This window comes from Canis lupus, chromosome 3 (assembly GCF_011100685.1).
Source record: "Canis lupus familiaris isolate Mischka breed German Shepherd chromosome 3, alternate assembly UU_Cfam_GSD_1.0, whole genome shotgun sequence".
Taxonomy (NCBI): Eukaryota; Metazoa; Chordata; class Mammalia; order Carnivora; family Canidae; genus Canis; species Canis lupus.
Window position 1 is genome coordinate 11,626,827 of NC_049224.1, and position 24,095 is coordinate 11,650,921.

Genomic DNA, 24,095 nt, shown 5'->3' on the forward strand with positions numbered 1-24,095 from the left:
GAAGTCATCCCATGCATCTTTTCTGACTATAATGCTATGAAACTAGAAATGAACCAAAAGAAAAAATCTGGAAAGAGTGTAAATACATGGAGGCTAAATAACATGATACTAAACAATGAATGGGTCAATCAAGAAATCAAAGAATAAATAAAAAAGTAGATGGAGACAACTGAAAATGAAAACTCAATGGTCCAAAATCTTTGGGATGCAGCAAAAATGGTTCTAAGAGGGAGTTTATAGCAGTATAGGCCTACCTCAAGAAGCAAGAAAAATCTCACATAAGCAACCCAACCTTACACCTAGAGGACAGCTAGAAAGAGAAGAACAAACAAGACCCAAACCAGTAGAAAGAAGGAAATAATAAAGACTAGAACAGAAATAAATGAAATAGAAACTTAAAAACAACAACAACAATAGAACAGATCATTTGAGACTAGGAGCTGGTTCTTTTTTTTTTTTTTAATTTTTATTTATTTATGATAGTCACACAGAGAGAGAGAGAGGCAGAGACATAGGCAGAGGGAGAAGCGGGCTCCATGCACTGGGAGCCTGACGTGGGATTCGATCCTGGGTTTCCAGGATCGCGCCCTGGGCCAAAGGCAGGTGCTAAACCACTGCGCCACCCAGGGATCCCCTAGGAGCTGGTTCTTTGAAAAGATTTTAAAAATTGATAAACCTCTAGCCAGACTCATAAAGAGAGAGAGAGAGAGAGGGAGAACTCAAATAAACAAAGGCAGAAATGAAAGCAGAGAAATAACAATGGACACCACAGAAATACGAAGGATTATGAGAAAATATTATGAAAAAGTATATGCCAACCTAGAAGAATTGGACAACTGAGAAGAAATGGATAAATTCCAAGAAACACCTAACTTCTCAAAACTGAATCAGGAAGAAATAGAAAATTTGAACAGACCAATTACCAGTAATGAAGTTGAATCAGTAATCTAAAAGCTCCCAAAAACAAAAGTCCAGGACCGCATGGCTTCATGGGTGAATTATACCAAACATTTAGAGGAGAGTTAATACCTATTCTCAAACTACTTCCAAAAAATACAAGAGAAAGGAAAACTTCTAAATTTGTTTTAGGAGGCTAGCACTGCCCTGATGCCAAAAGCAGATAAAGACACCACAAAAAAAGAGAACTTAAAGGCCAACATTTCTGATGAATACAGATGGAAAAATCCTCCAATAAAATACTAGGAAATAAATCTTGGATTTATTTCCAGGATGCAAGGGTGGTTCAATATCTGTTAATCAACCAATGTGATACATCACATCAATAAGAGAAAGGACAAAAACAGTATAATCATTTCAACAGTGCAGAAAAAGTATTTGACAAAGTACAGCATCCATTCATGATAAAAACCCTCAACAAAGTAGGTTTAGAGGGAATATACCTGAACATAATAAAGGCCTTATATGAAAAAGCCACAGCAAACATCATACTCAATGGGGAAAAGCTGAGAGCTTTTCTCCTAAGATCAGGAACAAGACAAGGCTGTGCACTGTCATCACTTTTATTCCACATAGTACTGTAATCCTAGCCACAGCAATCAGAAAAGAAAAAAATAAAAGACATCCAGGGCACCTGGGTGGCTCAGTTGGTTAAGTGTTCCACTCTTGATTTTTCTCTCGGGTCATGATCCCAGGGTTGTGAGATTAAGCCCTGCCTTGGGCTCTGAGCTCAGGAGGGAGTCTGCTTGAGATTCACTCTCTCTTTCCCTCTCCCTCCACCCCCCCACCATGTCCCCCTCTCTAAAACAAATAAATAAACCTTAAAAAAAAAGAGATAAAAGTCATCCAAATTGGTGAGGAAGAAGTAAAACTTTCACTATTTGCAGATCAGATGTCATGATACTATATATAGAAAATCCTAAAGACTTCTCCCCAAAACTACTAACACTGATAAATGAACTCAGTAAGGTCATAGCCACAAAATGAATATACAGAAATCTGTTGCATTTCTATACACTAACAATAAAGTAGGAGAAAGAAAAATTAAGAAAACAATCCTGGTTATAATTACAGCAAAAAAAGATACCTAGGAATAATCTGAACCAAGGAAATGAGAGATCTGTACTCTGAAAACTATTAAACACTGATAAAAAAAAGCTGAGAGTCTCAAACAAATGGAAAGATAGTCCATGCTCATGGATTGGAAGAACAGATATTGTTAATTGCCCATACTACCCAAAGCTATCTATAGATTTAATGCAATCCTTATCAAAATACCAATAGTATTTTTTACAGAACATAAGCAAATAATCCTATAACTTGTATGGAACCACAAAAGACCCCAAATAGTCAAAGCAATCTTGAAAAAGTAGAACAAAACTGAAGGTATCACAATCCCAAATTTCAAGATTTACTACAAAGCTGTAGTAATCAAAACAGAATGGCACTGGCACAAATATATACACATAGATCAATGGAATAGAATACAGAGCCCAGAAATAAACCCACACTTGTATGGTCAATTAATTATCAACAAAGTAAGAAAGAATATTCAATGGGAAAAAGTCTCTTCAACAATGAAATTGTGAAAACAGGATAGCAACATGCAAAAGAAAGAAACTCGACTACTTTCTTAAATCATGCATAAAAATGAGCTCAAAATGTATTAAAGACATACATCTGAGACCTGAAACCATAAAAATCCTAGAAGAGAACATAGGAAGTAATTTCTTTGATATTGGCCATAGCAACTTTTTTCTAGACATGTCTCTTGAGGCAAAGGAAACAAAAGCAAATAAACTATTGGGACTACATCAGAACAAAAAGCTTCTGCACTGCAAAGGAAATAATCAATAAAACTAACAGGCAACTTATCAAATGGGAGAAGATATTTGCCAATAACATATCTGATAAAGGGTTAGTATCCAAAATCTTAAAGAACTTATAAAACTGAACACCCACAAAATAAATAATCCAATTAAAAAAGGAGCAGAAGACATCAACAGACATTTCTCCAAAGAAGACATCCAGATGGTCAACAAACACATGAAAAAATGCCCAACATCACTCATCAACAGGGAAATGCAAATCAAAATCACAATGAGATGTTACCTCACACCTGTCAGAATGGCTAAAATAAAAAAAACACGATAGGTGTTGGCGACTCTCAGGCACTGTTGGTGGGAATGCAAACTGGTGCAGCCATCTGGAAAACAACAGGGAGGTTTCTTAAAAAATTAAAATAGAACTACTCCATGATCCAGGAATCACACTGCTACTTACCCAAATAATATGAAAGCACTAATTTAAAAAGATACACGCACCCTTAATTTATAGCAGCATTATTTATGATAGCCAAATTACGGAAGCAGTCCAAGTGTCTATCAATAGATGAATGGATAAGAAGAGTCATAAATATATACAGTGGGATATTACTCAACCATAAAAAAGAATGCAATTCTGCCATTTGCAGTAACACGGATGGATCTAGAGGGTATAACGCTAAGTGAAATAAGTCAGTCCGAGAAAGACAAATAGCATATGGTTTCACTCATATGTTGAATTTAAGAAACAAAACAAATGAACAACAACAACAAAAAGACAAACAGGCTGTTGACTATATAGAACAAACAGATGGTTGCCACAGGGGAGGTGGGCAGGGGGATGGGCAAAATAGGTCAAGGGGATGAAGGGTATACCTACCATGATGAGCACGGAGTAATGTATAGAATTGTGGAATCATTCTATTTTACATCTGAAACTAACGTAATGTTGTATATTAACTGTACTGGAATTAAAATTCAAAAGAAAAAAAAGAACTTAATAGATGGATTTGGTAGCAGATTTGAAGAGTAGAAGACAAGATTAAGGAACTAGAAGACAGGTTATTAGAAAGAGGATAAACCAAATCTAACAGAAAAAAGGAGTAAAGTACATTAAAAATGAGCACTAGATCCACCCGGACCACAGTGGAAAGTTCTAAAAGGCATGTATCTGGGGTAGCACATGGAGAAGAAGGAAAGAGAAGCAATATTAAAAGAGATAATAATGGCAAATGATAAAAAAAGTAGGACATTTACAAGTGGCAAAGGGTAAAAAATATGGAAAGGTATAAGGCACTAAATCTTTACGTACTCAATATTATAGCTTCAACATACATAAAACACACATTTCCAGAACTAAAGAGAGAAAAAAAATCCACAATCAGCCTTGGGGACTGAAGAAACTCTCTAAATATGTAATAAAATACACCAAAATAAAATTCATAAAGATCTAGATTTGAAAAGTTAATGAACACAATGGATCATTTTGACATACATAAAAGACTACACTGAATAAAAACAGAATAAAAATACCTTTATTGAAAATATAATATTTACAAATATTGACCATGGGATGAATCATAATGCAAATTTCAAAAGACTGAAATAATTAGGAGTATGTATTTTTACCTCAGTGGAATTAACCCAGAAATCAGTAACAAAAATAACCTAGAGACTCACCTACTGCTTGAAATTTAAGCCATACGGTTATAAATAAAGCACAAGTCAAAAAAGTAACAATAAAAAATAGGAACTATTTCAAAGTAAATGATAATGAAGATGGAAAATTTCATAACAAATGATAATTCCAGGAAAGAACACTGATGATTCTCACAAGCATTGTGTTGAGCAAAAGAAGTCAGACATACACAAAAGAGCACTGCGTGATTCATTTACATAAAAATAAAAGCTCATCAACAAGCTAAACTCACCAATGATATTAAAATTCAGAATAACTCTCAAGGGGTGGGGGAGTAGGGTGTTTGGAGGCATCACAAAAGGGGGGTGGGGGGCATTGCTAGAAGGCTGAAAATGTTCTATTTCTTGATTTAGGCACTGGATGTATTCACTTTGTAAAAATTCAAGTTCTACATTTAGAATTTGTCTCTTTCTCTTTTAAAAAAATGCATATTTTACTCCTGATAAAAGCCTGTGGGGGATCCCTGGGTGGCGCAGCGGTTTGGCGCCTGCCTTTGGCCCAGGTCGCGATCCTGGAGACCCAGGATCGAATCCCACGTTGGGCTCCCGGTGCATGGAGCCTGCTTCTCCCTCTGCCTATGTCTCTGCCTATGTCTCTGCCTCTCTCTCTCTCTCTCTCTCTCTCTCTCTCTGTGTGACTATCATAAATAAATAAAAATTAAAAAAAATTAAAAGCTTGTGTGTGTGTGTTTAAGCACACTCAACTTCAAGGTGAATGTAGTCTTGTTGAGGGCATTCTTGATTTTAAGAGTCATCCATGCTTTCAGTTAAGTTTGAAATGAAGGAGCTAAAAAAAAAAAAAAATGCCACAGCCAGCAGAAGCTGAGGCCCTGCGTGAAACAGGTAATTGTTTCAATTCTTTGCCTAAATGGAGACATTTAACCATAAGTCTCCCCTTGAAAAGAGTTATTCGGTCTTAGTAACTATCCATATTTTATACAGATAATCTCTAAAATAGTCCTTCATTGTCAAATGGGAGAACAGACGTGAGTATACATATTAGATTACCAGAATTTTAAAGGAGACACAAAGGTTAAGGAACTCTTTTTCCTTCTCCTACAAATATTTAAAAATGTTTCCCCTTACACTAGGAGGAGGTTTAAACAATTAATGGGCAAAAGTGTTATCGTATCTGACTTAAGAATTACTGATTACATAAAATTGACCATGAAATAGATTATGTTGTTATACTTGCACCAAAATTTAAGAATCTACTCTTAGTTGAGATGATCACTGTTTTTATTTTATTTATTTATTCATTTATTCATTTACTTACTTATTTATTTATTTTAAGACTTTTTATGTATTTATTCATGAGAGACACAGAGAAAGAGGCAGAGACATAGGCAGAGGGAGGAGCAGGTTCCATGCAGGGAGCCCGATGTAAGACTCGATCCCAGGACTCCAGGATCATGCCCTGGGTGGAAGGCAGATGCTCAACCGCTGAGCCCCGCAGGTGTCTCAACACTGTTTTTAAACAGTGCTGTTTAGGAGCACCTGGGTGGCTCAGTCGGTTAAATGTCTGCTTTTGGCTCAGGTCATGATCGGGGGTCCTGGGATGGAACCCCATACTGGGCTCCCTGCTCAATGGAGAGCTAGCTTCTCCCTCTCCTTTTGTTGCTCCCCCTGCTTGTGCTCTCTCTCTCTCTTTCTCTGTCTCTCTCTCTCTCAAATAAATAAAATCATAAAAAAAATAAAAAAAAGAGGGCTGCTGAGGCTGAATAATTGTACCCATATCCATTTGATGGTACTAAGTAATGACCCGGGTCACTAATATAGGTGGGATCAAGTTATCATTCTTTCTGTAGATGTCTATTTTACTTGCTATTCCCTATCCTGTGTTAAACAAATACATGTTAGTTCGTTCATTCATTCATTCATTCATTCATCCATTCTGATGCTTATTATGTGCCTTGCTATGTCTGGTGTGAAAATATAATAAAAAAAAATAGGCTAGCCACAGCACTAATCCTCACAAAAGTTATAATTCAGCCTGACAAAGACAAAAGAAATTTAAAACATACATTGAGAGATAGGAAATTTTGTTTATCAGACATGTCATACTCAAGTCCTCAGCTCTGTGTCCTCTCTTATAGGTGGGAAATATCAGGATCTCTGCTGTTAAATATAATATTTGTGAGTTAACAATCAAAACCATGAAGTCCTTTGCTATGAAAAAAGTAATAGGATTTCTGGAGAGATTCCTAGTAAATAAGGGATGTTGGCCATTGGTCATTAAGTAGCTTTTAAGTAGTTAATTCCTTTTTAAGAAGCATATTTGTAGTTTATCATGGTTTTACATAAGCATAGTTTCAGGGTAATAGCTCTTTACAGCTTATTATAAAAAATATTCCCCCATCTGCCTTCTCTTCTCCCACTCCGTCATTCCTGCTGCCTTGGGTATTTTAAATTATTAAGCTATTCATTGTTTTTTCTTATTTAGTAATTATTGTTATATTTTGTATATTTGTTTATAGGGTTAAAAATCGCAGGTACATTTGAAGCTCCAGTATATTCCTTTCCAAACCCATTCTTCTCCCGCCTTCCCCAGAGTCAACCACCACCATGCAATTTTTGCTTATTGTTCTCTTGCAAATTTTTATGATTTTGCTCTATATCTATATGTCCCATAGAGAATATCTACCATGGTTTTACAAGGGTGTAATATTATTTGTCGTAACACTGCAATGCTGTAATATCGCCTATTATAGAACTTTTCCAGCTTTATCTAGGTCTAGTTGACAGGTAAAATTGTGTAAGTTCAGGGTGTCCAATGTGTTGACACCTGTCAACACAATGTGTTGACCCTGTGTGATTTGATATACTTATATATTGCAAAATTAATTACCACCATAGCCTTACCCAACAATGCTATCATGGAGCAAAATTGCCATTTCCTTTTTGTGGTGAAAATATTTAATATTTACTCACATGGCAACTTGCAAGTATATAACACAATATTTTAGCTGTAATCACCATGTTGGACAATAGATCCCCAGAATGTATTTAGCTTATACCTGGAAGTTTGTACCCTTTGACCAACATCTTCCAGAGTTCCCTCCCCGCACCATCAGCCCTTAGTAAACACCACTCTACTCTCTGTTGCCATGAGTGGGGCTTTTTAGATTCCACTTATAAGTGATATCACACATATCTGTCTTTCTCAGTATGATTGATTTCCCTTAGTGTAATGCCCTCAAGGTTTATCCAAGTTGATGCAAATGGTAGGATGTCCTTCGTTCCCATGTTTGAATAATAGATATGCCACATCTTCTTTATTGGTTCACCCACTGATGGACACAGGTTGTTTCCCTATCTAGGTTTCTGTGAATGCCGTAATGAGCAAGGCAGTACCGATAACTCTTTGAGAATCTTTTAAAAATTTCTTTTGGATACATAAACTAGAAGTGGGATCACTGGACATATGGTAGTTCTATTATTAATTTCTTGAGGAAACTCCATTCTATTATCCATAGTGGCCACATCAATTTACATTCCCACCAACAGTGCACAAGAGTTCCCTTTTCTCCACATCCTTGTCAACATGTAGTATCTCTTGACTCTTAGATGTTTGCCATTCTAACAGCTGTGAGGTGATATCCCACTGTGGTTTCAGTAACCTAAGTTACCAATTGGGAACTTAGACATGTCTTCTTTGGAAAAATGTTTCTTGAGTTCCTCTGCCCATTTTTTAATTAAATTGTTTGTTTTTTTTGCTAGTGGGTTTTATTGAGTTCTTTATATATATTGGATATTAACCTCTTATCAGATACACGCTTTGCAAATATTTTCTCCCATTCTGTAGTTTGACTTTTTATTTGTTAATGGTTTCCTTTGCTGAACAGAAACTTTTTGGTTTGATGTAGTCCCACTTGTTTATGTTTATTTTTGTTGCCTTTGCTTTTTGGTGTCATTAACTGTGCAAAAGTAAGTGAAAACCTGAATTTCAAATGCTTCTCTCATCACATTTGCCTTTGGAAGGAAACTTCGCTTGTCAAGTATTTGGACAAGCTTGAATAAATCTGTTTTCCCAATACAGCACCATTTATATTCGACCTCTGATAATGCAAAGCCAATCATTGCTCAAAAAGGTTATCATGGGATCCCTGGATGGCGCAGCGGTTTGGCGCCTGCCTTTGGCCCAGGGCGCGATCCTGGAGACCCGGGATCGAATCCCACGTCGGGCTCCCAGTGCATGGAGCCTGCTTCTCCCTCTGCCTGTGTCTCTGCCTCTCTCTCTCTCTCTGTGACTATCACAAATAAATAAAAATGTAAAAAAAAAAAATTAAAAAAAAAAAAAAAGGTTATCATAATTCATGATTGGTTATGCTGCCAGATATGTTCCACTAAGATTTTAAAAAGGAAGAGGGCTGGAAACAATTTCAGAATAGACTATATATTACAAATGTCATTAATAAAGGTAAGAATGCAAAACAAATTGAGTTGTGAAGACACGGTTCTTTCCTTTTATGGTCAACATGTGAAACTTGGTGGTGCTGCCCCAGATTAACACGATGCCCATTACTGCACACATTAAAAATAAGAAATTCCTTCCTGCCAGCACACAAGCACCTGCGAGGGCGCAGCAAAAGCTTTATGTCATTTATCAGCGGGAGACCCTCTCTTCACAGAACAGCTGCCTGACATGCAGCCCCAACTGTGCCTCCCTTGTGTTTTGAAAAAGATGATGTCTGCATTGAAAGGACAGGGACACAATAATGGGAGACTTGGCTTGTAGTTGCTCTGGCCCAGTGACAGACCTTCACTAGTGAAAAACGGATATACACAATCTGCTCTGTATCCCAAACTCAGAAAACTGTGCTTGAGATGCCTAGATTGATGTTCTGCTTAGTTTTTATGTTTTTCAATGGAAAACATGACACTCAAGGCCATTCTGTTTTTATTGACCAAATTGAGATTTTCCATCCTGGTATCCTCTTTCTCCTCCCTTTTTCCTCCCATGGATAAACTTAAACAAATTTCTCGGTGATTTATATTGCTACCTGGTCTCCAGTACTGTTTTACAGAGATATTTTTATATATGCAAAGTTGCTTTTTTTCCCCACTGCCTTCAGATGATAAATTGACTCTCACGGAACTGAGAAGACTGAATTTAATATCCAGAAAGGTGTAGTCAAGTTGAGACAACTTCATGGATAGGAGTTTCAAAATCTATCTTTTAATCTAGCCCATTGAGCTCATTTTTTGAAGAAGCATTAAAGAAGTATAAAGCTTTACTTGTCATACTTATTCTGTTCACAATTCCTGATTTCTATTTTAAAAATATGGAGAGAGTGTCCTTTATTGAAACATATGATGTAAGGTTTTAATTGTTTGTTTCTGTTTTGTTTTAGATCAGACTTATAGCCTTTTTTTTTCTTAAACTTCTAATAACTGGCTGAATTCATAAACAGGCATATATACCAATCTCTAAAGCTTAAATGACATGTATGCTGACCCTGGGATTGTTAGATAAAATACAGAACATCCAGTTAAATTTGAATTTCAGATAAATAATAAGTAGTTTTCAGTTTAAGTATTCCAAAATATTGTATTTTTATCTGTGAAATCTGTTAACCCTACCCCGTGATGCTGTTTTTAACAAAAGATAGTCTGAGTGTCAATGGTTCAAATATTATTAATTACAACTTAAAAATGAGGCTTCATAGGTGTACGCCATAAGACCTATATAGTTTGCTTTTGAGCTACACAAAAAGCTGCAGTTATTTATGTGTCTCGAGAGAAACTTTAAAACTTTGCTAAGGCCTTTCATTTTGTTTGCCTTGCACTTGACTGCTTCAAATCTACGTTTTTTTCAGCACCCCACACTAGTAGTTTATGGGGCCATCATAAAGAAAAATAGGCGAGCCTGCTTATAGGCAAGCTGGTGCAAGATCCATCTCTTCCATATACGTGCATGCATATAGCTGCTTGGTTTATGAAATCAGCTCCTATATTAACATGCACCTTTTCTTTCATACATTAACAATGAAGATTAATAACGATTAAGGAACAATTGTTACTATGGTTGTTAAGAAGATAATCTAGTATGCAGGTTCTGGAACCAGTGGATCTGGGTTTTAACCCCAGCTCTAACATATTTCAACTGCATAGCTTTGGAGGAGTTGCTTAACCTCTCCATGCCTCTATCCCACAGGTTAAATGAAGGTAAAAACGGTACCGATCTCACAGGCAACTATCTCACAGGATTTAATAGGCTGTGGTATACACATGCTGTGTGCAACACACAATTGGTGCTAGGTTAAGTGTTTGTTATTGATATTTTTGTTTGCTTTTTACATGCAGTTAATGTGTCAAGGTTTTTAGTACATATTATCAAATTTAATCCTCAGTTAATGTTATTAATATATTTGACAGTGTTATGTAATTTGCCTAGTTAAGAGCAGTAAGACTCAAGCCCAGTGATTTTATTCAGCACGTTATCCTATAACACGTTGACCACACATTCTCTCTCTCTCTTTGTCTTTCTCTCTCAGGATGTAAGGGGCTTTTTGCAGGACATGTTCTACTAGTGACCTAACGAAATCTATATAGTGAATTCCATTTAACAGGTAATTGTGTTCACTAATTCTGCTGCCTTTTTCCTCCTTTTATCAAGGCAAGATTTATGAAATCTCAAGATCCTGCAACCCATCTTTTTCTGGGCTGTTGGCTTTGTTTGTTATCTTTATCAGGTAATAGCATTTGCAATTGTGTTACTCGGCAAGTGCTGAGACTGCTCTTGATTATGAATGATCCCTAATGGTTTTTGACATTTGACTGGGGTCTCTTTTGGCTATATGCCAATTTATTTTTTCAGCCATGGGTACATCGTCACAAGCATGAATGTGAAAGGGCACACACAGACGTATATGTTAAATGTATTGTTCAATTTAATAGGAAAACTACTTAAAAATTATCTGATGATACAGATTTCAAGAAAATAGCAAAGGAGAATTGTATGTTCACATGTTGGGTGGTGAAATGATGACAAATGCAGAGAAAACATTTGGGAGACTTTAGTGGACAGGGATAGCTAGAGGAGTCACCTATCAGTCAAATGAAAATAAAAGAAGTAATTGAAACTATGCAAACATACTGAAACACATTGAAACCTAAACCTAGTTTTAGAGGGATGTTTTGGTCAAAGAAACACACTGCAAAAACCAGCAGATTGGAAAATAAAATGATCTTTTAGAAAAAACCTGAGTTTATCAAAATACTGTGACATATGATTCATAGTGATATTGCTTGAAGAATCATTTCTTTTTATTTCCACTAGTATCTTCTAGATGTTTCTCTTGCTTCTCTCTCCTTCACAACAACAGGATCTCCTCTCCTCCTTGCTCTGGTTAAAAATTTCCCTTCCAACTTTCTCCCTGGCTCTCCAAATCTTCTCCTCCCTCTTTTTTGCAGCCATTATTCTTTTTGTCCTTCTCCTCCACCTCTAGATTATGCATCACACTCCGTAATCTCTGTCATATTCAGTCCCCAGTGTAAAGAAGGGGGTAAGAAACTGTGCCGGCAAAATGAGGATCTTCTTGGAGAAGGGGAGGGAAGAAAGGCCAGGAACGTCCAAATACTAATTCTTTCTTTCCTTTCCTTTTCCTTTTTTGTGCTTACACTTGAAACACTTCGAAGACACATATAAGGCAAAATTATTTCAAGCATCATTGCAGAAATGAAGTAAATGAAATTTATATTTACCCACTCTACTAATCTACCCAAGTATAAACTCTTTATGACACTGATCCTTTTTCTTAGTCTTTCTCTGTCTCCCCTTACTTCTCATTTATCTCTCCTTCTGCTCTCAAAGACACACAGACACAGACACATAGAGACTACACAGACACACACATAAACTCAGTTCTATTCTGGTTTATATTTGAAGCTAACCAATGTACCTGATTTATTTTGCAATGTTGATCACAGGCAAATAATCTAATCTTTCATTTATAGGAATGTTGTTGTCTGAAGAGTAGTGTCAAATTACCAAGTATAACTGAGATGTGACAAGAAGATCAAATATGGGATTTATAATGATGCATTTTTATAGTGTAATATTGAGTGATGGCTTGGCAAAAAAAAGATGTGCCACGCAAACAAGAATTTGGTTTCTATATTCTTACGGTAAACAAAAGTTTGGCACTAGTAAAGGAAATTAAAGATTTAATGCTTGTAACATAGGAAACAAGAAAAGCAAGTGGAGGAATTTTGATGGATAAAGAGGGTTATAAAATATTTATATTAATATTAACAATAATAGCTACCATTTATTGGGTACTGACTTTCTGCTAGAAACTGGTAAAAATTTTAAATATACATTGTCTAATTTAACCTTTAGATCAATACCGATAGAGATATTGTTAGCCCATTACTAGAGGGAGGATCGGAGGTTTATATCGATTAACTGCTTATCATTTATCAAACAGTTTGTAAATTGCAGAGCTGAGATTCAAATTCCTCTCTACCTAAGCAATTGCTGTGCTTTAAACCTTATGGATGGGTGTGTGTGTGTGTGTGTAATATATGTATACACAAATACACATAGCAACTGTCCCCATAGTCAGTTTGTGATTTCAGATAGGGACAAGATGTTTAAGAGGTGAGGACAGCTTTCTGAGAGGGTATGGGATAGATGGTCCTGGCACAACTTGTCATGTGGGTGTGTTTGGAGGCTGGAGGATTACTGAGTAAAGGAAGGGCAACCTTACAGTGGCTTCTGTCATGTGTAGCAGTTCCTCACTCTCTTTGGTATCCTTTGCCTGAGGCCTTCTCTCACAGTATCATCTGCTTATTTCCTGTGAGTGTATTATTTTCCTTTTCACTGATTCATACCTGAGTTCCTTTTTCCACTCTTGACATCTGCCTTCATTGTTGAGTGTCCTCATTAACTACTCTGTCTACCCATTGGTGGATCGTGGTAAAACAGAAGGATATGTGCAGGCAAATGAACACTGTTTCACAGGTGGTCTCAGGAGGGTTTGTGCCGAATATCACAAAATTCCCAGACACTGAGGACCGGTGCCTATGGTTTATGGGCAGCCTAAGAGACCCTCATTCCTGAAAAAATGGAATAGGGAACCAGGCTGGTCATGCTTTAACACAAACCTTGTCTAACACCATTTGGTACTATGAGTAGTGCCTGATTTTCATTAGTCTCGGACGCCTCTTATATGAACATCAAATAGCTAAATGTGTCCCTATACTTCTGACATAAGGATGGGACTATAATTCTATATTATACATTCTCTTCACTTGGAGGTATGTCCAGGGGCCAAAGCACTGCATGGAAAGTCGGGCACATTGGTTTAGATTTCCAGCTCAGCGTTCAAATGATGGTGTTGTGGAATCACTTAGGGTTTTGACTTCGCATTGACAATAGGAAAGCATCAGCATCACAGCATCCCACATTTGCTGAGTACCCAGAAGTCATACACAGGATGCAATGAGTTTCACAGCATTTAGACATGGTCGCCAGTCTTCCAAATGTATGGGTTAGTGGGGAGACAAGCAAACCACTAGAGAGTTGGAATACTGTAAATAGGTATGCTAGAGGTTGCCGTTAATTGTAATCCTGCGAAGAGTTTGAGGGCAGGGATGATATGAGTTGTTGTCACAAACTTTATTCCATATAGTGGGGCCTATTTTACCTCGTAGTACAGGGCTTTCCTGGAGTCTGGAAAGTATATACTAATGATGACACACAATGTGTTTGTTGTTTTCGATAATGCTCCAAAATTTTGTGTTGACAACATAATGGAACAGCCAATATAACAAGGATCATTTTCTCACTTTCTCATTTTATGGCTAAAGAATAGAAACTACACATCATTTCTGCAACTCTGGTCTCTCTTTATTTTATCGCCAGTGGGTAGGCCTACTTATCAGTGACAAAGTGAATTACACAGGAAGAGATGGGAGCTCTAGCATAAGGGCTCTCACACATGGCTGGGCATCATCACTAGGAGGTCCTCATACACACAGGTCTCTATGCTCCATCCCCAGAATTTCTGCTCTCCAGAGCCTGGAGTCCAAACCCACAGTCTGCAATTCTAACAACTTCCTAGGAGACAGTAGTCTCCTTGCTTTTCTGGGGACTATTCTTGAAGAACCACTACCTTTAAACATAGTAAAGAAGAAAATGGGGAAAAAAATGTTTACATTTTAGAATGTTCTCCTGTCTACTTTCTGAAAAAAAAAGTGAATAATGTGAAAGGACCAAATGTACCATTTATAAAAAGGATTATTCATTCTTTTAAAGCAATATTAACAGTACAGAAGAGACTTAGAAGTTATGATGGGAAGTCATAGACTAGAACTATTTCATTTGAAGATATTCTCTAGTGCTAGTGTTTACTTATTCAGAAGAAAATGTTTCACTCTCTTTTCCTTCCTTTCCACTCATTTTTACTATGTTGATGCATTTTAAGGAAAACGGTAGACATTATCACATTCTACCTCCTAAGTACTAAAGTACAGTGTATAAGCACAAAAGTATAAGAACATTTGCCTATATAACCAAAATTATTACACCTGAGAAATTTGACAGTAATTACTTAATATCATATAATATTTATTCAATATTCAAATTTTTAAATATTATCCCTAAAATATCCTTTTCAGCTGGTTTGTTCATCGTGGGATCTAATCCAGGATAACATATTTTATTTGGGGGTTGATCATTTAAAATTATTTTAGTTAAAAAAAATAGGAGCATCTGAGTGGCTTAGTTGGTTAAGCGTCCAACTCTTGATTTTGGCTCAGGTCATAATCTCAGGATTGTGAGATTGAGCTCTGTGTCAGGCTCTATACTGGACATGCAGGCTGCTTAAGATTCTCTCCATCCTCTCCATCTCCCCCTGCCCTTCCCCTGTCCTCTTTCTTCGTTTATCCCTCTCTAAAAAAATAAAATAAAATAAAAATAATTAAAAATAAATAAAATACAATTGTTTTAGTTTAGAAGAGTTCTTTGTTTCATGACACTGATTTGACAAAAAGAGACAATCATTTATCCTGTAGAACACCTCATTTTTCTGGATTTGTCTTGCATCTGTGTGGAAAGACTTAATCAAATCACAGTAAATATTTTGGTAGTCGATTTTAGATTGTCATGCACTACATCAGGGGACAGACACACACTTGGGGTTTCCCACCATTTGCATTGCTTTGACTGCATATGTTAAGGACTTCCTAATCATCCACTATAGTATTGGATGCTCTCTTTGCTACCAGAAAGTAATCTATATGTCGTTACTTTAGTATTACACAGACATCTGATCCCTCTATACATTTTTTCCTATGGTTTTAATGCCACATGGTAATTCTTGCCTAAATCAATAATTCCTTTAAAATTTACAAGGTGGTAATTTTATTAATTCTATCACTCCTTCTACATATATTAGCTGGCATTCTTTCAAAATTAGAGCTTTTGCTTACAACTGAGTCTGTTTGGTCACTTAACATGTATTCTCCACTGCAAAGCTTAATCTTTCCCATAATTCACCAATTTTCAACGTAAGTCACTGGTTTAATTGAATGTCTCAAATGTTGACAAGTCAAATATTCCAGCTTTCTCTAGAAAGCATCATTAAAAACACGTTGATTTTCATAGGTGAACTGTGGCTCAGTTGTCTATCATTATTCTGAAAATGTATTCACATGACAGGAATAAGCTGTCAAGAAGCAGTGAGCTGAAGACCAAAAGGACAATTTATTATGACAGGAAACAGGTGACTACTCTGCCAAGAAAACTCAAGGCCTCAGATTTTATTTGCCATTTCTCGGTAAACCATTCAAGGAAGACACATCCAAAGTACATACTGTTTGCTTTGAGATGCATTCATTTCTACATGGGTTAATAAAACTAATCCAAATTGGGGAAGAGTGGCTATTAATTCCTACTAGTAGAAATAGTAGAAAAAAAAAGTTGGGATAATAAGAAAGCTTTAAAGAAGATGTAATCTTTGCACTGTTTGAACTCAACTTGGGAATGGTGATGGTGGAAGAAATGCTGGGTTTTTTTTTTTTGTTTGTTTGTTTTGTTTTTTGTTTTTTGTTGTTGTTTTTTTTTTAAGAAATACTGTTCTTTATTGTATTTATAACCATGCTGAGTTTGCAAAAGGAAAGCAGACTAAAGTCATTAGATGAATGTAGCAAGGCACTCAAATGTAAACACAAGAGGAATGATTTATATAGAAGTCTTCAGCATTTTTTCTATCTCCTAGAGTTTATTAAAACAAAACAAAACAAAACAAAGAAAACAAAACAAAATCAAAACCCCCCAAACCCAGCGTTTGCAGAATAGGAAATCACCTCCTGTTGTATCGTGTTAAGGTAAAAGGAAGTACCAAGTTATTTTGGTAAGGCTGCTGGTGATAGTCACAGGTTGTAACTGTGCAGGTCCAAGTAGCCAAGTAGCTGAACTTCTAGCAGATGTTTTAGAATCATCTCTCTTGGATGTTGTCACCCCTTCCTCTTGTACGAGTCTTGCAACCCTTTGATTTCTGTGCCCTGATTGTCTAAAAGAAGTTACCATGGGATTTGTTGATGTAAGCATAGAGTCCTCCCTCTCTCTTTCTCCTTTTGCTGGAGAGCCAGGTATTCCCTGAAAAGTCACACAAAACTCTGGCCTGGATGAGTTCAATAGCAAAGGCCCTTACTTGGATCATATGTATTCTTAGACCTTTGGCCTGAACTGCTTTTGCTATAATGACCTTAAATTCAAGCCATGCTGATATCTTTCATTTGTTTGAATACTCTCACATCTGTTCTCTAGTTCTGGAATGAGTTACCAGTTTTGCAGAAATATGGGCAAAAGTAATATCCTGAGAATTTTCCAGGTGAACTTTCTGAACACACAAGGTTTGTCAGTGTGGGGAGTAGGCAGAGAACGGTATTTTGCAGAAGAATAGTAATGATAACATTATTTCTTATTCCAGAATCATTTACTAAAGACCTGCTATGTAACTTGAAGGAATAGCTCTTAAACAGTCAAATATGTCATCTGTTCTCTACCAACTGTCTTATTCACAGGTCATGACTATTCAAAGCAATGAAATCTATTAAGATAAAAGAATGTTTTTGTTCTTGTAGGGAGGGTCTTCCAGTTAACTTTTATCACATTCAAAGAGTAAGATCTAAAATGCTTCCAAGTCTCAGCTTATTGCCAGTTATATAGGCCTTTTGGATGTTTGTATCATTCATTTTCTTATACTTGTTTATTTATTGCAAAGAGCTTATGTTATTGCATGATTTCATAATAAAAACCAGTGATTCATGTGGCTCCTTGCTAACTCCACTTTCTTGTACATACTTTATTTTTCATGCAAGCCTCAAATTTGTCTTTGACAATATTACCTTTGGTTTAGAGACAAGAGACAAAGAAAATAGGAGACACCTTGCACCTTTGTGCAAAGGATTCTTTGAATATAATAAACATTGTAATTAAATTGGTAACTCTAAGAACTCTGCAGTTGTTTTAAGAACGATTCTTTCCAGGTCTATAAAAATAAGAAATAGAAATGCCATGCCTTGTAAGATTTTTGAAATCAATTAGTTGTATCTTACAGCCAATGAACCTTTTCATTGGAAGTTTTGATGTGTGACTTATGTTACTTCAAAAGGAAACTTCTGTAGTGTGGGGTGAAATATCATTTTAAGAATTTTAATTCTGTTTCAGTTAGAACCAGAGGCAATCATATTTAATATTCTCTGCAGTGGCAAAGTCTTTGGGTTTAGATAGCCATGACTGTTAAAAATAAGAAACTTTAAATGGAAGTTGACATTGTATAGAGCTTCTTGTACAAAAGTTATGACCTTCCTAAATTCTTGTTCCTTCATTTAAACCTTGGTTAAAAAAGCAATATATGGTTGAACAAGAAAAGTTTGAACTGCATGGGCTTACACGGATTTGTTTCAATAAACAGTACAGAATTGTAAATGTATTTTCTCTTCCTTGTGATTTTCTTAACATTTTCTTTTCTCTAGTTTATTGTGAGAATACAGTATATATAATATAGAATATACAAAATATATGTTAATCAACTGTTTACTGGTAGGGCTTCCAATCAGCAGTAGCTATTGGTAGTTCTGTTTTGGGGGAGTTATGAATTATACACAGATTTTCAATGGTGTGGGGGGTTGATGCCCCTAACCCCCATATTGTTGAAGTGTCTACTGTATTATAAGTGAAAGCATCATTTTACCTGATTTTATTATATCTGTTCAGAAAATTTGAGATCACTTGCAAGGTACTAGATATGAGGAGGAATCATCAGTCAGGAAATTTTCCAGACACTTCCAGAGATTACATAGGCTCTTTAAGTATCTCCTAGGAAGGCCTGCTCACCCTACAGCATAGATGATGAAATGTAGTGATGTGTGCCACAAAAGGCAATCTCACTGTCCTGGGTACCTTGCTTATGACTCTCCTAAATACTCACTCTGGCTCCTGGCTTTCAACCTTCCCTAGGTTCTGGGACACAATAGGATAGGATATTTATTCCTTCAGTCTTTAACCTTTAGTCTGATGCTAAGGGAAGATAGTCAGGGCCCCTTATAAAAGATGGCGGTATACCCTATAGCTACTGCAGTATATCTCAGATGTCCAGCTGGAGAAGACAGTATGGCCTGGACACATGAGCCCATCCTAAGGTGGAACAAACCTGAGAATCACAGAATTCCACGCTTTGGAAGATCTTTTAAGCTTATGAATTTAACCCTCTTTTCCCTCACATCAATTTTCCACATGTGGTTTGCAGTCAATTTTGACATCATGTAGCTCAACTACCTTTTTAAAGCCACTGTAAGAAAAAAAATCTCGCATTTCCCTTTAGTGTCTCTCCATTGGTCTTACTTGGAAAGTCAGGTAATTCTTTCAGCTTTGATAGTCTGTGTTCCCATAATGCTGTGGGCCTTAGCTCAGTGATGTCTGTCTTCAAAGAGATTGGTTCAGCGGGACCCCATGGTTGTGGGACCTAGTAATTTATTCAACAGACATTTATGGAATGTCTAGTATGTGCCAGCCACTGTTTTAGACACTAGACAGAACTAAACAGGAAAAAAAAAATCCATGCTCTCATAGAACTCATATTATTCTAGGAGAAGAGAAGATAGATGAAAGGAAGAATTTAAAAAGTATGGTCTCTGAGGTGGTAATCTGTGCTGTCTAAAAAAAAAAAAAAAAAAGATCAATAGGCAGGGTGCAATTGAAAATTGAGTAGTTAGGAAAGCCTTACTGAGATGGCAACTTTGAATCAAAACCTGAAGGAGGTAAAGGTGAGGAAAGTTCATCAGATATTTCAGAGAAGAGCATTTTGGGTAGATGAGATAGCAAGTTCAAAGGCCCCAAGCCAGGGTTGGGACTGGCAAGAAGGTGGAACATAACAGCAATGGGACCGAGTAGAATCTTAGATAGGCAACTGTGACAATAACTTTGGCTTTTATCCATATTGAGCTAGGCTGTCATACCTTTGAACAGAGGAGTGATACCCTTAAAGTTTTCTTTTCTAGGATGACTCTATCTATTGTGTCAAATGTAGACCAGAAGGGGCCATGAGCAGAAGCTGGGAGAGCCGTTAGGAGGAAATTATCTAATCACATGGATGGGATGTGCTGGAGGTTTACAGCAGGCTGGTAATTGCAGGGATAGTGAGAATTACTCAAACTCTGAGTATTTTGAAAGTAGAGCAGATTTAGTCTGCTGAAGGTGTAGATGGAGGGTGTGAGAGAAGAAAAGGACTCAAAGGTGGCTTCAAGTTTCTTGGCCTGAGCAAGTGGAAGGGTAAAATTGTGGCTTTTTTGATGTGGAGAGAGTCCTGGACTAGAGTCCCTGTCTGTCAGTTTCTCAGTGTGACTTTAGGAACATACCTTAACCACTCTGTGCCCTCACCCTTTGTTTTCACTTATAAAATGGGATAATCTTATCTACTTTGAGGTAGATACAAGAACTAGAGATAATGTATTAAAAGCCCTTGCACAGTGCCTGATACTGGTGGGTACTCAATAATAACTGGACTCTTAGGGTTGCTATCCCTTAGGAACAAAAGAACAAGTCTTTGTTCCCCGGCATGACAAGCTTTAAGATATTTGGAGATAACTCACGTGTTTCTTCTGAGTCTTCCCAGAATGAATTCCATAATCCTTCTTCATAGGGGTTGCCTGGTTTCTATCACTGTCCTCGGTACACGTGGGTTTGAACCACTCTCCTGATTTGTGAAAAGAATGGGAAAGAGTTAGAAAAGAATTTTACAGAGTTTTTGATAGTGGGCTAAATTATTAGAAATCCACATGGTAGCAGACCACATTTCCCATCCTCCATCTTCCAATAATAATTGTCAATGGAGAGGCTTTATTATGTGGGTGCCCTTGACACAAATATAAGTCAGAATAATGAAAGTCACTATTTACATATATTTTCTTTCAAAGAAATAGAATATGTAATTTTATCCCCACTATATTCATAACCCATACATTAGAGGCATCAAATTATCAAAGCTGGAAGCTTCTAGAATTTGCTCTGCCCAATATAGTAGCCACCAGGTATATGTGGCCTGGTGACTGGTCATAACTGAGATCGTGTTGTAAGTATAATATCTGTATGTGTAAAATACGTACACGCAGATATTGAAGACTTTGTATGAAAAACGAATGTAAAATATCTTATTGATAGTTTTTGTATTGATTATACGTTGAAATGATAATGTCCTTTTTATATGGGGTTAACTAACATATATTGTTAAAATTAATTCCACCTGTTTCTTTTTCTGAATTTTTTTAATGTGGCTAGTGCCATCACGCATCAATTTTAGTCTAAACTTTAACACTTCTGAGTTATAAAATCCATTCCAGCCAGCCACCGTTATAATTACTTATGGTTCTGAACATGCCAGTATGATCCTCCATGGCTGTCAGTTATGAGGAGACTGGTGGCTTTTCTAGCCTCTCAGTCCTGTGAGCTGGCTATGTAGGCAAAAAGTTCTAGAAAGAACGAAAATAGCAGGCGAGTTCTATTTGGCAGAGAACCATGTGTTGAAAGCCAGACAGTTGGAGCAAAAGCCTGAACACATAAGGAAATGTGGAAGACTGTACAAAATCAGACTATGTCTTTGGTCTTCATTCTCCTTTTTTTAGATTAAAAATTAGGGGACTGGATTACATAGTTCTTAAAGTTGTGTCTAACACTAATACTTTATGTTCTACTTTCTTCCTTCTGGTGCCCTCTCAAATACAGCAAAATAAATGTTAACATTCTACCTGCCATGGTGGAGATTATGGCCTTCGGAAAACTTTTCATGGGTAATCAAGCCTCATAGGTTACACTGCACTCAGCCGATAGGCATGGCCCAAATTTTAAGCTCTGTTGGCAAAGCCAAGCCAGGAATTAAGTAGACCAATGTGTAGAGAAGACAAACTAGAGATTCTATTTGATACAGGCTGGATCCTCACAGTCAACTATAGATTTAATATTCTTTATCCAGAAAAAAAAATTCTTTACTAATTTATCTAAACAATTTAATAAACTTGATGATGCTTCTGAATCACTCAGCACAGTACCTGAAATAATAGTACACATCTAACAGGTGTATTTTGTAATAGTCATAATGATTGTATTTTCTTTTTGTGTGTGTTTTTCCAGTGCAGTGCTACTCTATATTCATTGAAGTTGGCTAGCCTTTTAGGGCCCTCAAAATGCATAGCAACACTGACTTAACTTGTTAATAAACTGGAACTTCACACCTGCTCCCAGCAGTCCCCAAGAGGCCCTGTGAAGTAGAAACACAGCTGAAATGGCCCAGGGATTGCTGGCTGATTTTTAAATCCTCAGCATTCATGTTGGTCACACATATATTCACACTGCCAATGAAATATATCTTTGTGCGAGAGCAAAGAGGTTGAGGTAAGCTGGTAGCTTGGCTCAGAGCTGCTTTTATGTTTTTCATCCTTTCTCTCCCTTAATTTCTACTTCAATCCAGAAAGGCATTCGTGACTTTCCATATATATATATATTGTGAACCTAGCAATTTCAAGTGAGTCTGTGGGTGGGTTCGTACTAATTATTTGTCTTGAAGTCTGGGGATCAGACATGTGCACACATCCAGCCGAGTATACTCTGGGCCCTGCTCTGGTGCCTGTTTGCCAAATCACACGTTTTCTCCTGGTGCTGCATTTCTGATGGGTGGATTGAGATCTGTGCTCATCACTAAGCATTTCTCTCCTACCATTTGTTATTTAATTTTTTAAAGTAATATCTATGCCCAACCTAGGACTCAAAATCAAGACCCCCAAATCAAGTCATATGCTCTACTAACTCAGTCAGGTACCCCTAAAATTTTTAATCTCAGTAAGAATGGATACATTTGTAGAGCCTATACAAAAGTCTCAGAAGTAATACTCCAAAAACATTGTAGATGGATCTAAAGCAATTCCTCGGAATTAAAAGAACAAGACTCAAATGTCCTAGCTATTGCAAATTTGTTGTTTTATATTCCCTTATTTTGTGTGCCTATGGAAATACATAGAAAATACACATATGTTTACATATAAAATATGTATATATAAATGCACTTGTGTGTATTTATACATAATCTTTGTTCCTCAAGAACAAATTTCAAATGAAGTGGCTGGGACTCTTCATCAATTTCATTTTATTTTCTTGCTATGAAGACCATGGATCTCTGTTTTTCCCACTAGAATATAAGATTCATGAGGAAGAACTTGCTCATTCATTCTCTACTATATCTCCTGTTTCTATAAAAACAATATATTAAAGCCATATTGAGTATAGAAGAAACCTATAGACTGGCATGGAACAAACATAGGGTAAAGAACAGCTGCTTTTAAAGAACAATACATTGTTCTTAAGGTTGTGCATTAGAAGAACTGGGAGTTTGTAAAAAAACTCAGATTCTTAGTAGGTCCTTGGAGATTGTGGTTCTATCTGGGGTAGAGTCCAGGATTTTATCAAGCAAACAACCTGCCCCCCTTCTCTTCCCACAAATCCTTCTGAGAATGATTTGAACCACACTTTTGAGAAACAATGCCTTATTATCTGCTTTTTGTTTATACGTGCTGAGTACCTAGTATTCTAAGCTTAGTGACTTTGTTTCTCTCCCCATTCTATGCTAACATTAATGGAAGGACTTTTAAGTTTTTTCACCTCTTTATTCTTTATATTAGAAACACAAGGGTTTGGCCAAAAATCATAAGAAGAGCCTGCCATTTATTGACAGAAAATTAAAGAGGAGTTGGGGCTGGTTGACTGCAAGAGATGAGACCAGGACACAGTGTGACCAGACAGGATTGGGAGAGAAAGAGAACTAGTGAATCTTCTCAGAAACAGCAAAGAGAGAGAAGATGAGATTTGAATTAAGAGCAGAATTGGTGGGGACAGACCTGGACTGTGTGCGAAGACAGGCATTCAGGAGGGTCCAGTGAGAGAAACAACAAAAGAAGCCATCTGCTTAGGGGCTTCAGGTTGAGGCAAAGAAGTGAAGCTGTCCCTTGAGTTTAGGGCACTGTGGCTGGGAGTGAGCCAGAAGGGATGGTATGTCCAAGGAATTGGAAATAAGGGAAATAGCTAGGCTAGCCCGAGTATGAAACAGGTTGGAACTAAAA

At 36.8% G+C, this 24,095-nt stretch overlaps 1 long non-coding RNA gene across 1 annotated transcript in view; it reads right to left on the reverse strand.

Moving 5' to 3' along the window:
- LOC119871074 overlaps positions 1-24,095 on the reverse strand; it is a 246,458-nt gene that overhangs the window by 150,915 nt on the left and 71,448 nt on the right. Inside the window, exon 2 of the long non-coding RNA XR_005356620.1 lies at positions 20,583-20,686. This is a non-coding gene — a long non-coding RNA (uncharacterized LOC119871074). The remainder of the gene's footprint in view (positions 1-20,582; positions 20,687-24,095) is intronic.